This window comes from Sphaeramia orbicularis, chromosome 14 (genome assembly GCF_902148855.1).
Source record: "Sphaeramia orbicularis chromosome 14, fSphaOr1.1, whole genome shotgun sequence".
Lineage (NCBI taxonomy): Eukaryota > Metazoa > Chordata > Actinopteri > Kurtiformes > Apogonidae > Sphaeramia > Sphaeramia orbicularis.
This window is the reverse complement of record NC_043970.1, coordinates 3,988,193-4,001,231: the sequence shown is the minus strand read 5'-3', so window position 1 is coordinate 4,001,231 and position 13,039 is coordinate 3,988,193.

Genomic DNA, 13,039 nt, shown 5'->3' with positions numbered 1-13,039 from the left:
ATACAGGCTCAGCGGCGTCCTCCATCCCTGGATGAATAAAGGTTTATTAAATACGTGCTGCAGTGAGCGACATCGGTCCCACTAGATTATACCAGAAGAGTGCTGTGAGTCTCTGAGCAGATTATGAATCAGGGTGAAAATGAGTGGGATATGTGTGGGAGAGCAGCTGTGGGGAGTTGGAGAGGTGATGACTGTGTGTATGTGTGTGTGCGTCCATATGTCAGTGCAGATGAGCCACTCAGGGGACTGTGTGTGTCGTTGCCTGGGGATTGGAGTTTTGTGTTGTTTTTTTCTGTGTGAGTGCAAAAAAGTGTGGGTTTATACTGTACATCAGGTAGAAAATATTCCTCTGCACTAATAACCACCACAGATCTACACCCATGTAGTAAATGCGTGCAGGAGTAAATCCTCTGGGCTCATCAAGTGCCACAGGATTAGATGGCACGGTACTGCATGAGGCAGTGATCAGCATGAACTCCTGTTGTGGCAGATGATACGCTGACCAATAGCATGCCATCTGTTGCAATTCAACCTAGGCACGTAGGCAACTGGGGTCACACTTCAATTAAGTTTATTACCCCACCCCCTGAAGGGGAGGCAAGGGTTTGCTTTTGGTTTGGTTTGTTTTTTGTTTGTTTTTGTTTGTTTGTTTGTTTGTTTGTTAACACTTTAGCAGCAAAACTATTGGTTGAATTCCTACCAAATGGGTTTATAAATTGCCAGTGACTCAGAGTAGATGTGATTACATTTTGGGAAAAGTGAGACAAAGTTCAAATTTTTCTATGAATTTTTAAAATCTTTTTTCCCCCATTTACTTATAATGAGGTAAATTTGTCTATGCTGTCTACGTCTATGCTGACATCAGCACATGCATAAACATGATGATATCAGCTGGATCGATGCCAAAATAAGCTACAATACATGCGAGGGCAATTACTTAACAGAATATATAGTGCTTTTCTATAGTTCCTATCACAAATAAGAAACTGAAAAGTACTCAGAGTTTCAAAGCATAAAGTGAACATATGAACGAGGGTTAGAGCTGAAACTGATACTAGTACCAAGAAGTGGTGCCAGGCACAACAAACCCCGCCCCTCACATGTATTGTAGCTTATTTTGGCATCAATCCAGCTGATGTCATCATGTCTATGTGTGTGCTGATGCAGTGACGTGCAGTGGGGTTCATGGCTGGGGAGGCACTGACTCTTTCAGAGCCAGATCTACAAATATATGGTGGCCTGAGAAACTGGAATAGAGAGAGTGAGCAGAAGGAACGGCCTGGGTATATGGGCTCTGCATCAAGTCAGCATAGGTAGACTGGCAGGAACTCAACAGGAAACCTTCAAAAAGAGCCATTTCAAACTAAAAATAAAAAAAGTTTATGGTCTTACCTTTATTTGTACATGAAATCCATGCACAGATCCTGGTGAATTAAAGTGTATAAAAAAGAAGGAAGAAGATTATAAGCGCGTGAATCTGTGGACTCACAGGCACCATCTATCATGAGGTAGGGGTACTGTTTGCCTCCCCTAGTGACTTTTTCACTGCGGTTTTATGAGTAATCTGCGAGCCTAAACACATTACAGAAATACATTCCATACGTTATGTAGATTATGAAAGGATAGAGCATATAATCAGAGTGTTTGAAAGCATTTTAACTGCGACATACAGAGGGACAGTGACACAGTATTGTCATCGGGTACCAGCAGAGTTCATGAGGGGAGGAGACAGTTCTCCTGGAGGCACAGCACAGCACTGCCTTACAATGCATCTCCTCCCTGTATTTGAACGGAGCATGCGGAAATTCTGCTATTCTAATTGACAAAAAAGAAAAAATAATAATAATATTGGATTCGAACGGAAAATGAGTTTATAGGACATACCAGCTGACAACTATCAGCATTTATTATATTTTATAGTCAAGTTTTTTTCTTCTCAAGATTGACAAGGGAGTCTCTGCCTCCCCTGCCTTCTCTGACTGCACGTCACTGTGCTGATGTCAGCATATCAATTGCCTCTATATACAGTCGCAGAAAAAATTATTAGACCACCCTTGTTTTCTTCAATTTCTTGTTCATTTTAATGCCTGGTACGACTAAAGGTACACATGTTTGGACAAATATAATGATAACAACAAAAATAGTTCATAGTAGTTCAATTTCAGAGCTGATATGTAGACATTTTCCATGTTTTCTTGATAATAACCAAAATCACTTCACTTCTTACATCAGTATCTATGGCACTGTACTGACAAAAACAGTGCTTTTAAACATTCTTTTCTTTTCTGTCTGTTTTAGCCCCATGAGAAACACAGGAGTTAGTACTGGATTACATAACCATTGTTACTGATGACTTTTGATGGTCTAATAATTTTTTCTGTGACTGTATGTGCCAAGTTTGAAGTAAATTGAAACAAAATTGATGTTTTTATAGACATGTGAAATTTCGGCCATTATGAGTAAATGAGGAAAAAAAAGATTTTAAAAATTCATAAAAGATTTGAACTTTGACCTACTTTTCCCACAATGTAATGACATCTATAAACCCAATCTAATATGAACTGAACCAATAGTTTAGGTGCTAGAGTATTAACAATCAAACAAACCAGAACCAAAAACAATACCCCTTGCCTCCCCTTCGGGGGGCGGGGTAATTATTTGTAATCAAGTGAGGTGAGTGAAATAAAAAAAAACCTGGCATCGCTTTTCATTTCTTTTTAATTTGTTCTTTTCATGGAAGTTCAAGGGAAAACAATAGATAAAGTAACATAAAAGGAGCAGGTTAAAGAAAAAAAGGCTGTCATTCTTTGTTACATAAATAAACAAATACAGATGGTTCCCACAAATATTCTGTTTCAAAACTATTCACACCAGCAGCAATGCAAGTTTGTGACAGTTGTGACACTTCAATAAATCATTTGAAAACATTTGAGCCGCTTCTTTTCACTAATAATAATGAGTTGAGCATCACTTGGAGCCTCATCTGCAGCTTGTTTGTCCAGTCCATCATCCTCTGTTGCTTCAGTGTCCAGGTACCAAACACACACAGTACAGATTAGATTTGGCTGATATGAAGGTTCATATTACACAAACTCCTCACTATCCTGGTCGTCTAGTTGTCTGTCATGGCTCGTCCACACACTTACTTTTACTTCATTTGTGTTTCAGAGTAAACACTGTGTCTAGACATCAGCAGTTCTGGGTCCATCATTGTTGCTGACACATGACAACATCTCTTTTACACAAATGATTAGTTGATGCCTTTATTCAGAATGCAGACAGTCAAAAAATCCACTTAGCTGATTAATGATCATTATGAGCAATTAGTAGTAGTTTTTCTTTTCTTTTTTCTTTGTTTTTTTTTTTTTCTTTTGCCTGTTAATTTTGGAATAAGGGATGGCTCCTTGGGTTCTGACCATACAGCACTAGCATTACTCTTTCTTTTCACCAGAATCTGTTCATCTCTGATTGTCTCTGATAATCTCTTTTCTGGCACTTTATCTGTAAAAAGATTGAGAAGTGTATTTGTAGCAGCTGAACTGCATGTCAACTTTTGCAATGACTCAGTTGACATGTTTCAGGCGTCTTGTCGGGAAACTTCTTGGATGCCTCCAGGGTGAGGTGTTCGGGGCATATGGAACTGGATGGAGACCACTGGGCAGACCAACAACATGATGGAGGGATTATATCTACTGGGGAACATGGGAAAGCCTCTGTGTTTCCCCAGAAGAAAAAGAGAAGGAAATCTAGATGGCTCTGCTTAGGTTGTCTGCAACCCAGACCTGTGGTAGAAGACGGATGAATGATACCACTGGTGTTTTCTGTATGGAAGTGCAGTCCCTCTGTCAGGCTCTAAATAACCCTGTACTAATATAGTAGCATATTTTATTATAATGGAATAGGAAATCTAACTACATTTTTGACACATGGAACAGAATGGATGTATTTTTCACATGAAACTAATTTGTTTGCAACATTTAATCTCCATTAAATGTTTTTTTTAAACTTGCAGCTGCTGCTCTATATCATTACATAACACTTTACTGATATAATTTTTTCAAGTGTCCAGTTAAGATGAAGAAATCCTATATTGTTCTTACAAGAGACTTGGTCTTGAGCTGTAGTGCTGCATAGCAGCTGCAATAGTAAACATACATATCACATTAACCCTTTCATGCATGAATTATGAGATCCTTGTGTAAAAAAAAATGTCTTGAGTGTTTCTATTTCTCCTTAGGCATGAAAAAGCAACGCAATCTTTTTTTTTTTTTTTCATAGAGTTACAAAAATGTCCATGAATTTAATTTAACAATAAAATAAAAATTTTTTTTAATGCTGCTAACCTGATATTTTCTCACATTTTAACATATTCTAATGCTAGTTATCACTCACTTCATGGAGATAATATGACAATTGATTTACATTAAAACATGTTAGTGCAGATCAGGTTTATCAAAGAACAGCAAAGTTACAGTAATGGTATGAATTACAGTGTTGATGCATAAGCGTCCACTGTGTGGGCTGATATGGAAGTAAAACAACAAAACCCATGAATATACAAAAGGACATCTTTGAATAACTGTCCACTGCAGTGACCACTATGCATGAAAGGGTTAATACACATGATACAATACAACATAATCTGATCTCAAGTCAGTTGATAGTGAACATAGTCGATGGTATAAAATCCTATCAAAATACAATTAGAACGTAAGAGAAATATAAAGACAAGGGGCCTGATTTGCTAAGATCGCAAATAACAGGTGCAAATTTGCTTGCTCATGCTAAAAAATGTGTGTGCTGTTGATTTGCGTGTCACAGGTGATCAACTCAGATTTTCTGCGCAAATGAAAACAGGTGCAAAGTCTAGGACACCACCCTATTTAAATGAGGAGTTTGCGCGCACTACTGGCTGTCGTCATGGAGACAGTACACTGGATAAACTGCTCTGGGATGCAGCAGCACTAATGGGAACACTGACTGGAATGATCCAGAGGCACAGAAATGTACCGTTGGAGGAGTTTAGTCACAGAAGGTATTGCATGACTCCTCCTGTGACTGGACCCAAATTATCCCCTAGTTTATTTAGAAATTCTACAATGGCATTGTGGGTAGGACATATGTCTCAATTATTTTTTCTTCCATCATTCCAAAAATGTTGATGTGAGCAGGACAGATTGGCTCTGTGTGTAACAGTGCAAACCTGCCTTTCAGATGTGCTAAATATAGACGCAAAATCAGCCACTGCAATCAGTTTCAGGTTTGGTCAATCACATTCCACACGCTAAATAAATATTTGCATTTACTCCTCCAAATAATTTTGCGTGTTCTGGCAGAAACAACCATATTACATATTCATCAAGACTAAACACACTAAATGGTTTGCGTGAGCCGTTTTGCCCATTTGAGAGACACAACCCTCGGTGCGTCCTGTTAGTAGATCACCTTCAACGATCAGCCAAGTTTGCACGTTTTTACACACACAAACCTTTAGTAAATCAAGCCCAAGGAGAATAAAATAATTCATAAAATCACTAAACTCCAGACTAGATACTTCTCAAGACTTAAGCTGATAAAATAGTTATGTTAAGTACAGTTATTTGCTTTGATTTTATTTAACCCATAAAAACCCAGTGCTACTTTAGTGGTAGTTCCCAAATGATTTTTTTTTTATTTCTATATTTAACATTTCTTAAATGATGTGTCACCATTTATTATGAAATAATCCTCTATGTTTTGCATTTTTCCAGAGAAAATCTGATATTTTCCAATATTAAATTCACTGATAATGTAGATGTTCATAAAATCTCAGGTTACACTTGAGGGTTATTATATCAGAAATGGAGAAAACTGCAGAAAAAGTGAATTTTTCAGCAAAAGTATCAATAACCAAAGTTTAAAAAAAAGTTCTCAATTCACTATTGTTTATCAAACTCCATGGATTTTACTGGTGAATCAGTGTTATAGAAGATGACTGTGTTTCCATGGTAACTACAGAGCCTCTGAACGTCCAAATGGGTCATATCTGATGACCATGAAAAGATGAATAACTGTATTTTACATCAATTATTTACATGTATTGATAGGATTAGTGGATCAGAAGTTGTTAAATATTTTAGATCAGCAGATGGTTTTGGTCGTCAGTGGATGTTTGGGTCTTTACAGGTTAAATTAATTATTTTTTGCATGTACTGGCTTTGAAATGTTGTCTTGAGGACAGTAGTATGCTCTCTTGGTATAAAATGTGTGAGGGATCCCTTAGCTTTTCTTTTAGCTTTTCTGAAGACAGCAGCAATAGTTTTTGCCTGTTAGGTCAATCCAAAACCATCATTACTTGCATGATGGTTTGCAGTCATACATTCTGCCCAGCTCAGAATCCTTAAGTCTTTGTATTTGACATTTAATTATATTTCATTGAGTCATTTTTGTCAGTTTCTAATGTTAATTCTAATAATCTTTTTCATTTTTTTGTCTCATTTTTTATTCATTCATTCCAATCTAAATGATTGGAAAGGAGCAGGATGAAGAAACCTTATAATACCTGCCCCTTTCTTGAAACATCTGCTTACATCAGACAGGTTGCCACTACAGTTATTACAGTAAACAGTTTACATGATAGTCAATGAAAATAAAACAAATCCAGCATCCATAAGTTAAATTATTTCATTCCATGCTTTTATCAAGATTCTCTATTCTTTCCTTATACATCCTGAAAAATATTTGTACAGCTCTTCTCTTCCATTGCCAAAGAATTCCACATCCTAACACCCACAACACAAATACACATTTGCTTTACATTAGTCCAAACCCTTTGCTGTTTAAAATTAAACCTCCTTCTATGTCCTTCATCCTGTGATACTAAAACAAAGTCTTTGCAAATTTGCAAAAGTCCATTTCTCGCTCTAAATACAATCAGCAATGTCCTTAATTCAGCCAGCTCTTTAAACAAACAAACAAACAAACAAAAAAAACCTTACACCAAGGCAGCAAACAGCAGAACGCATATGAAGTCTAGGTTTCCCTGAGCCCTTAGACCACAGGTGTCAAACATGCGGCCCAGGGGCCAAACCCGGCCGGCCAAAGGGTCCAATTCGGCCCGCAGGATGAATTTGTGAAAGGAAAAAATTACACTAAGATATTAACAATCATTTTAGTTTAGGTTCCACATTCAGACAAATGCAATGTCATAATAACCTATAAATACTCACAACTTTAAATTTTCCTCTTTGGAAATGTAAATATTTTCATGTATTTACACTAAAACAAAGTGTAATTTCACAAGAAATGTGAATAACCTGAACAAATATGAACAACCTGAAATGTTTTAAGAAAAGTAAGTACAATTTTAACAATATTCTGCCTGATATTAAATGTTTTGTGTATTTGTGGTGATCGGTGAGTTATACTGAACATGTGTAAATGATAAACTGAGGCAGAATATTGTTAAAATTACACTAATTTTTTCCAGTTTGCTCATGTTATTCACATTGTTTGAAAGAATAGTTTGTAGATGTAAACATTTCCATTGTTTAATCTGACTTTTTTTCGTTCTACAACATAGAGAAAATTTTGGAGTTGACATTATTTATATCTTATCATGTTATTATTTTACTGGTTTGGCCCACTTTAGACCAAATTTAGCTGAATGTGGCCCCTGAACTAAAGTGAGTTTGACACCCCTGCTTTAAACTTAAACTATCCTGATTTAATAAACAACTCATTTGTATGTTCCTTGAAATTAACATTATACATGATTCTTATCGCTCTTTTTTGTAATAAAAACAATGGCTTGGTGTTACTCATATATGTGTTGCCCCATACTTCAATACAATAACTCAAATATGGCAGAATTAGTGAACAATATAAAATTCTCATTGCTTTATAATCCAACACATATTTTGCTTTACTGAACACAGAAATATTTTTAGACACTTTTTTTTTTTTTTTTTTTTTACATAAGCAATATGTGGCTTCCATTTTAATTTATCGTCTGCTATTACACCCAAAAAAAGGAATTTCTTAAATCTTCTCAATCGTAACCCCATTAATAGACAATCAAACATGTTCTTCCTTTTTTCTATTTGTGAACACCATAAACTCAAATCAATCAATCAATCAAATTGTATTTATATAGCACCAAAACACAATAAAAGTTATCTCATGACACTTTACATTTAGAGTTGGTCAAAACCAGACTCTTAGCCAATTTACAGAAACCCAACAGAATCCTCCAGGAGCAAACACTTGTGACTGGTGACAGCGGAAGGAAAAACTTCCCTTTAACAGCAGAAACCTGGAGCAGACCCAGACTCCTGGAGGATGGACGTGTGCCTTGACCAGTTGGGGTTAAAGGGAGAGGATAAAGGAAGAGAAAAAGAGAGAGCAATAGAGATAGAGAGAGACTGGGGGAGAGGGAGAGAAGGGGGAAAGTAGGGGGAGACACATGGAAGCAGTTGAGGATAAGTGAGTGATGATGATGAAGGCAGGAGAGAGGCAGGACCACCGCAGCAGGTCCAGAGATGATCCTGGGAAAACCTGTGATGATCCTGGGAAATCCTTATTATTAATATATTTAAAATGGAATGTTTGAAAGTGCTAGGACAGGAGGTGCTCTCGGAAGAGCTGGGTCTTCAGGAGCTTCTTGAAGATAGGCAGGGATGCCTCTGTTCTCATAGTGTTTGGTAGAACGTTCCACCAACATGGAACGACCCATGAAAAGAGCCTGGATTGTCTTGTACAAGGTCTGGGGACCACCAGACAACATTCCCCAGATGAGCAGAGTGGTCGTGGGGTAACATAAGCTTTTATCAGTGCACCTAAGTACGTAGGAGCAGACCCATGGAGAATTTTGTAGGCTAGGATTAATGATTTGAATTTGATGCGGGCAGCTATGGGTAGCCAGTGTGACTCAGTGAGTAAGGGGGTGACATGTGCCCTTTTAGGCTGATATATCAATAATGTTTTTTTTTTTTTTTTATCTTTACATTTGCCTGTTGTTCACTTGTTTGGGTATTTGTTTCAATAAGTCTTTTTCAGTTTAGGTTTATAGTGTTCAAACTCAAACTGGGTGTAAAAAACTCAAAACTCAAATGCACTCAGTTAAAACACAATGCTGATGTAATGTGACTGCTTTTCCTCTCTGTGTCTACTGCGGAGTGTTGCCGTTTCTGCAGTTCCTCTTCATTTCTCCTACATAGATTTCTACTTGTCATTTGACACAGAGAGACAGAGTGTGTGTGTGTGTGTTTAGGTGTGTGTGTGTGTGTGTGTGTGTGTGTGTGTGTGTGTGTGTGTGTGTGTGTGTGTGTGTGTGGTGTTACAAGTATGTGAAGGGGATAACAAGGGGAGTACTCTGCCAGTCTGAGTGGGCTGACTCATGGTGAGAGGCAGACACAGAGAGGCAGGTATTTACTGTGATTTGGCTTCTCTTTAATGCGTTCCTTTGTGTTTGAAGGCCTCGGTAGCGCTGCAGAAGTTAACATCCTGCCTATAAAGCAGAGTGAATTAAAGCCTAGGAAGGAGTAAGCGACCATGGAGAGAACCAAAGGGCAGAGACAACTGGTGAACAGGAGGAACAAACTGCTTTAAGGCTCCTAATAAACTGTGTGGAAACACAAGATCCATCACACAGAAACAAACTGTATTACAACTGGGAACACTGGCGGTACCACTGAATGTTATTTCACAGATACAGATGTCTGCCAACGCTGGCTCAGACATGGAGCTGTACCACAATAACACACAAAAAAGGAACTATTTTTGACAAATAAGACCCAAATACAGACAAACTATAACTGTTGTTGTGCATTTGTTGTTTCTGTTGAATATTAATTGCTTCATTTATTTCTTCACAAGCATCTAACACAGGTTGTTGTCGCAGTGTAGATTGTATAGAGGGTATGCACGTGACGTCACAGCTAGCTGAAGTCACCGTGGTTACGTCCACTGAGTGGCAGAAAGAGGGAGATGAGTAGCGGCTTTGGCTTGAATACTGCTAAAACTTTAGAACAATCTAAAAAATGGGGAAGAGCTGTTGTGCCACTGATCGGACAAACAGATTTAAAAAGCACTCGGAGCTATCATTTTAGCGGCGACCTAAAGCCAAAGACAGAAGAAACAGATGGATCGCTGCAATTCATAGAAATATCTGGAATCCAGGCAATGAAACCTGGATTTGTGTCAGGTAACGTTAATTTATGCTGTATTCTTGCGTAAAATCATACCTTAAATTACATATCATTTTGGCTAATGTTACTTCTTAGTAAAGCTCTTAATGTTAGCATCTGTCATTTAGCCAGCCGGTAAGCCAATAAAAACTGACCACTAAAACAGTGGTTTCCAAATCACTGTCTCTTAACTTACAGAAATACACAATGAAATCTGCTTTTTTGACTCTGTGTCTTGTAGTGTCTTTCACATCATTTTTATCTTCTATAATAATGCTTTAAAATAAATAAACATTTTACATAATTTTCCATCTGAATACTGAAATTCTAACATAGTAGGCTATGTCAAATAAAAAAGTTCATTTGGAGTCTTTAGAGCCACTTCTTTCTAGAGTAACATCTAGTGGTTGTCAGCGGTATTATAACTTTAATATTCTTCAACAATGGGTTTATTTTGGTGCTGAAGTCCTTGCCTTGTTCTGATGTATACATTTTTCGTCTGCTTTCAGTTGCTCATTAACCATTTTACACCAAGCTTGGTCCATGAGCTCACTAATTTAGTTGACATACGGGATGTCGTTAATGCAGCGTTAACTTTATAAGAGATTGGGGGGGGGGGGGGGGGGGGTTGAACATGTGGTGAACACCTTGTTGTTCCTAAAATATAATGTGCTTGAAATAAAATAAAAGTTGTGTAGCTAATGTAGCTGCAATACAGTAGCATTAGCTGGAGCTGATATTGCTTATATTATTATGTTATTACTATCTTGAATCCCCGTGGATAAATCCACTCCTCTAGATGTGGGAACATTTCCACATGGGAACTTGAATACAGGAAGATATGAAAAATATCCTGAATTATTCTCCCTCACCCAAATTTATCCCAAAAGACTTTTCCCTAATTGGAACAAAATGCAGTAGATTTGGATATTTTATTCAATGGCCAGTTAAAAGCATCTCAATTTCTCAGAACTGTGCAGACACACACACACACACACACCTACACACACACACACACACACACACACACAACTCAGACAGATGCTCTGAGACCTTCCAGTATTATGGTAAGCTAGCAGAATCCCCGACTAATGTATGCTTTGTGTTAATGTGGTATTTAGTGCTTCGATGAAAAGAAACCTCCTTCCTGCAAAGTGTATATAATACTTTATGTCGGTCGACTGGTCCGTCTTTTTTTTTTTCTTGTACTCAGATTTCCCATCCAGAGGGCCAATGTGCTGTTTTGCATCTCCCATCTTTATGGGTTGGTTCTGCTGCCTGTCACTACCGGATCAACTGTCCATTTGCGCATGCACAACGGTTACTGTACTTGGACAAACTGCCCCAAATGTATTGCCAGAGATGTGATGTAACGTGAATTAAATCAGTCCCTTCTCACTTTAAAAAAGGGCATTTTAAAGAAAAAAAGATTTTTAATGTGGAGATGCAGATACACACACACACATACACACACTCACACTCAGACAGATGCTCTGAGACCTTCCAGTATTATGGTAAGCTAGCAGAATCCTCGACTAACTTATGCTTTGTGTTAAAGTGGTATTTTAATCTGGAAGTGCTTCAGTGAAAAGAAAACTCCTTCCTGCACAGTGTGTCTAATACTTTGCTGGTCGACTGGTCCGTCTTTTTTTTTTTTTTGTCCGCATATTTCCATCCAGAGGGCCAATAGCTGTTTTGCGTCTTCCACTTTTGTGGGTTGGTTCTGCTGCCTGTCACTACCGGATCAGCTGTCCATTTGTGCATATGTAACGGTAACTCTACTTGGACAAACTGCCCCAAATGCATTGGCAGAGATGTGACGCAACATAAATTAAATCAGTCCCCTCTTTAAAAAAGGGCATTTTAAAGAAAAAAAGATATTTAATTTGGAGATGGAACTATTCCTCAACTGTAAGTACCAAACTGACCAGTTAAAAATATCTCAGTTTCTCAGAACCATGCAGATACACACACACACGCGCACACACACACACACACACACACACACACACACACACACACACACGCACACACACACACACCTTCCAGTATAATGATATAGATTTTACTGATTTTACCCACTCTAGATCATATTGGTCTGAATGTGGAACCTGAGCTAAAATGACTCTGACAGCCCTGATCTAAGGGATAAAAGGGCTTATGGAACTGTATGACTTTAGACCAGGGGTCACAGGTTAACTTAGCTTCAAAGGGTTATAATTTACCAAGTACTAGTCAAAAACGTACTCCCACAAGCCTCGTGACTGTACTGAGGTAAATGTGAACCCCATCCCCCTACCCCCCACCGCCAAATCAGGGCTTGTTTCTGTTCTTTAGGCGTGTTTTAGCAGAGATTAATAAACTGCTTCAGCAAAAAGATGATATGCTGATAGAGGCCCGTCTCTGGGTGTGTTATCTCACTATGTACTGACATCAGCAGCAGCCGTAGACTGGAGATCAGCTGCACTTCCTTTTGACCACATTAGCAAAGATAAAGAACATGGGACGGCGGGTAGTGGATCCATCAACCTGCAGGTGTGGACACAGACAAACCCACAGAGGCCTCATAGAACACGGACATTCTCCATTCATCTAGGCTGAAGTTGAAGGCATTTGTAATTGCAGTATTTTGTGTATTGCCATTTTGTGTCACTTTACACTTTAATTCTCAATATAGATTTTGTCCTTTTCACGTCACTACATTTTAGCGAACGGTTATAATTATTGCATTTCACTCACACGCTCTATAATTAGCGACGACAAACTTGATACATTGTAATTATCTAACCGCTAAAATCAGCAGTACAGTGATGACTGACTGCATATATATTAAACTCCACAAGATAAGAGCCTGTCTGCTGCCTAATGCAAAC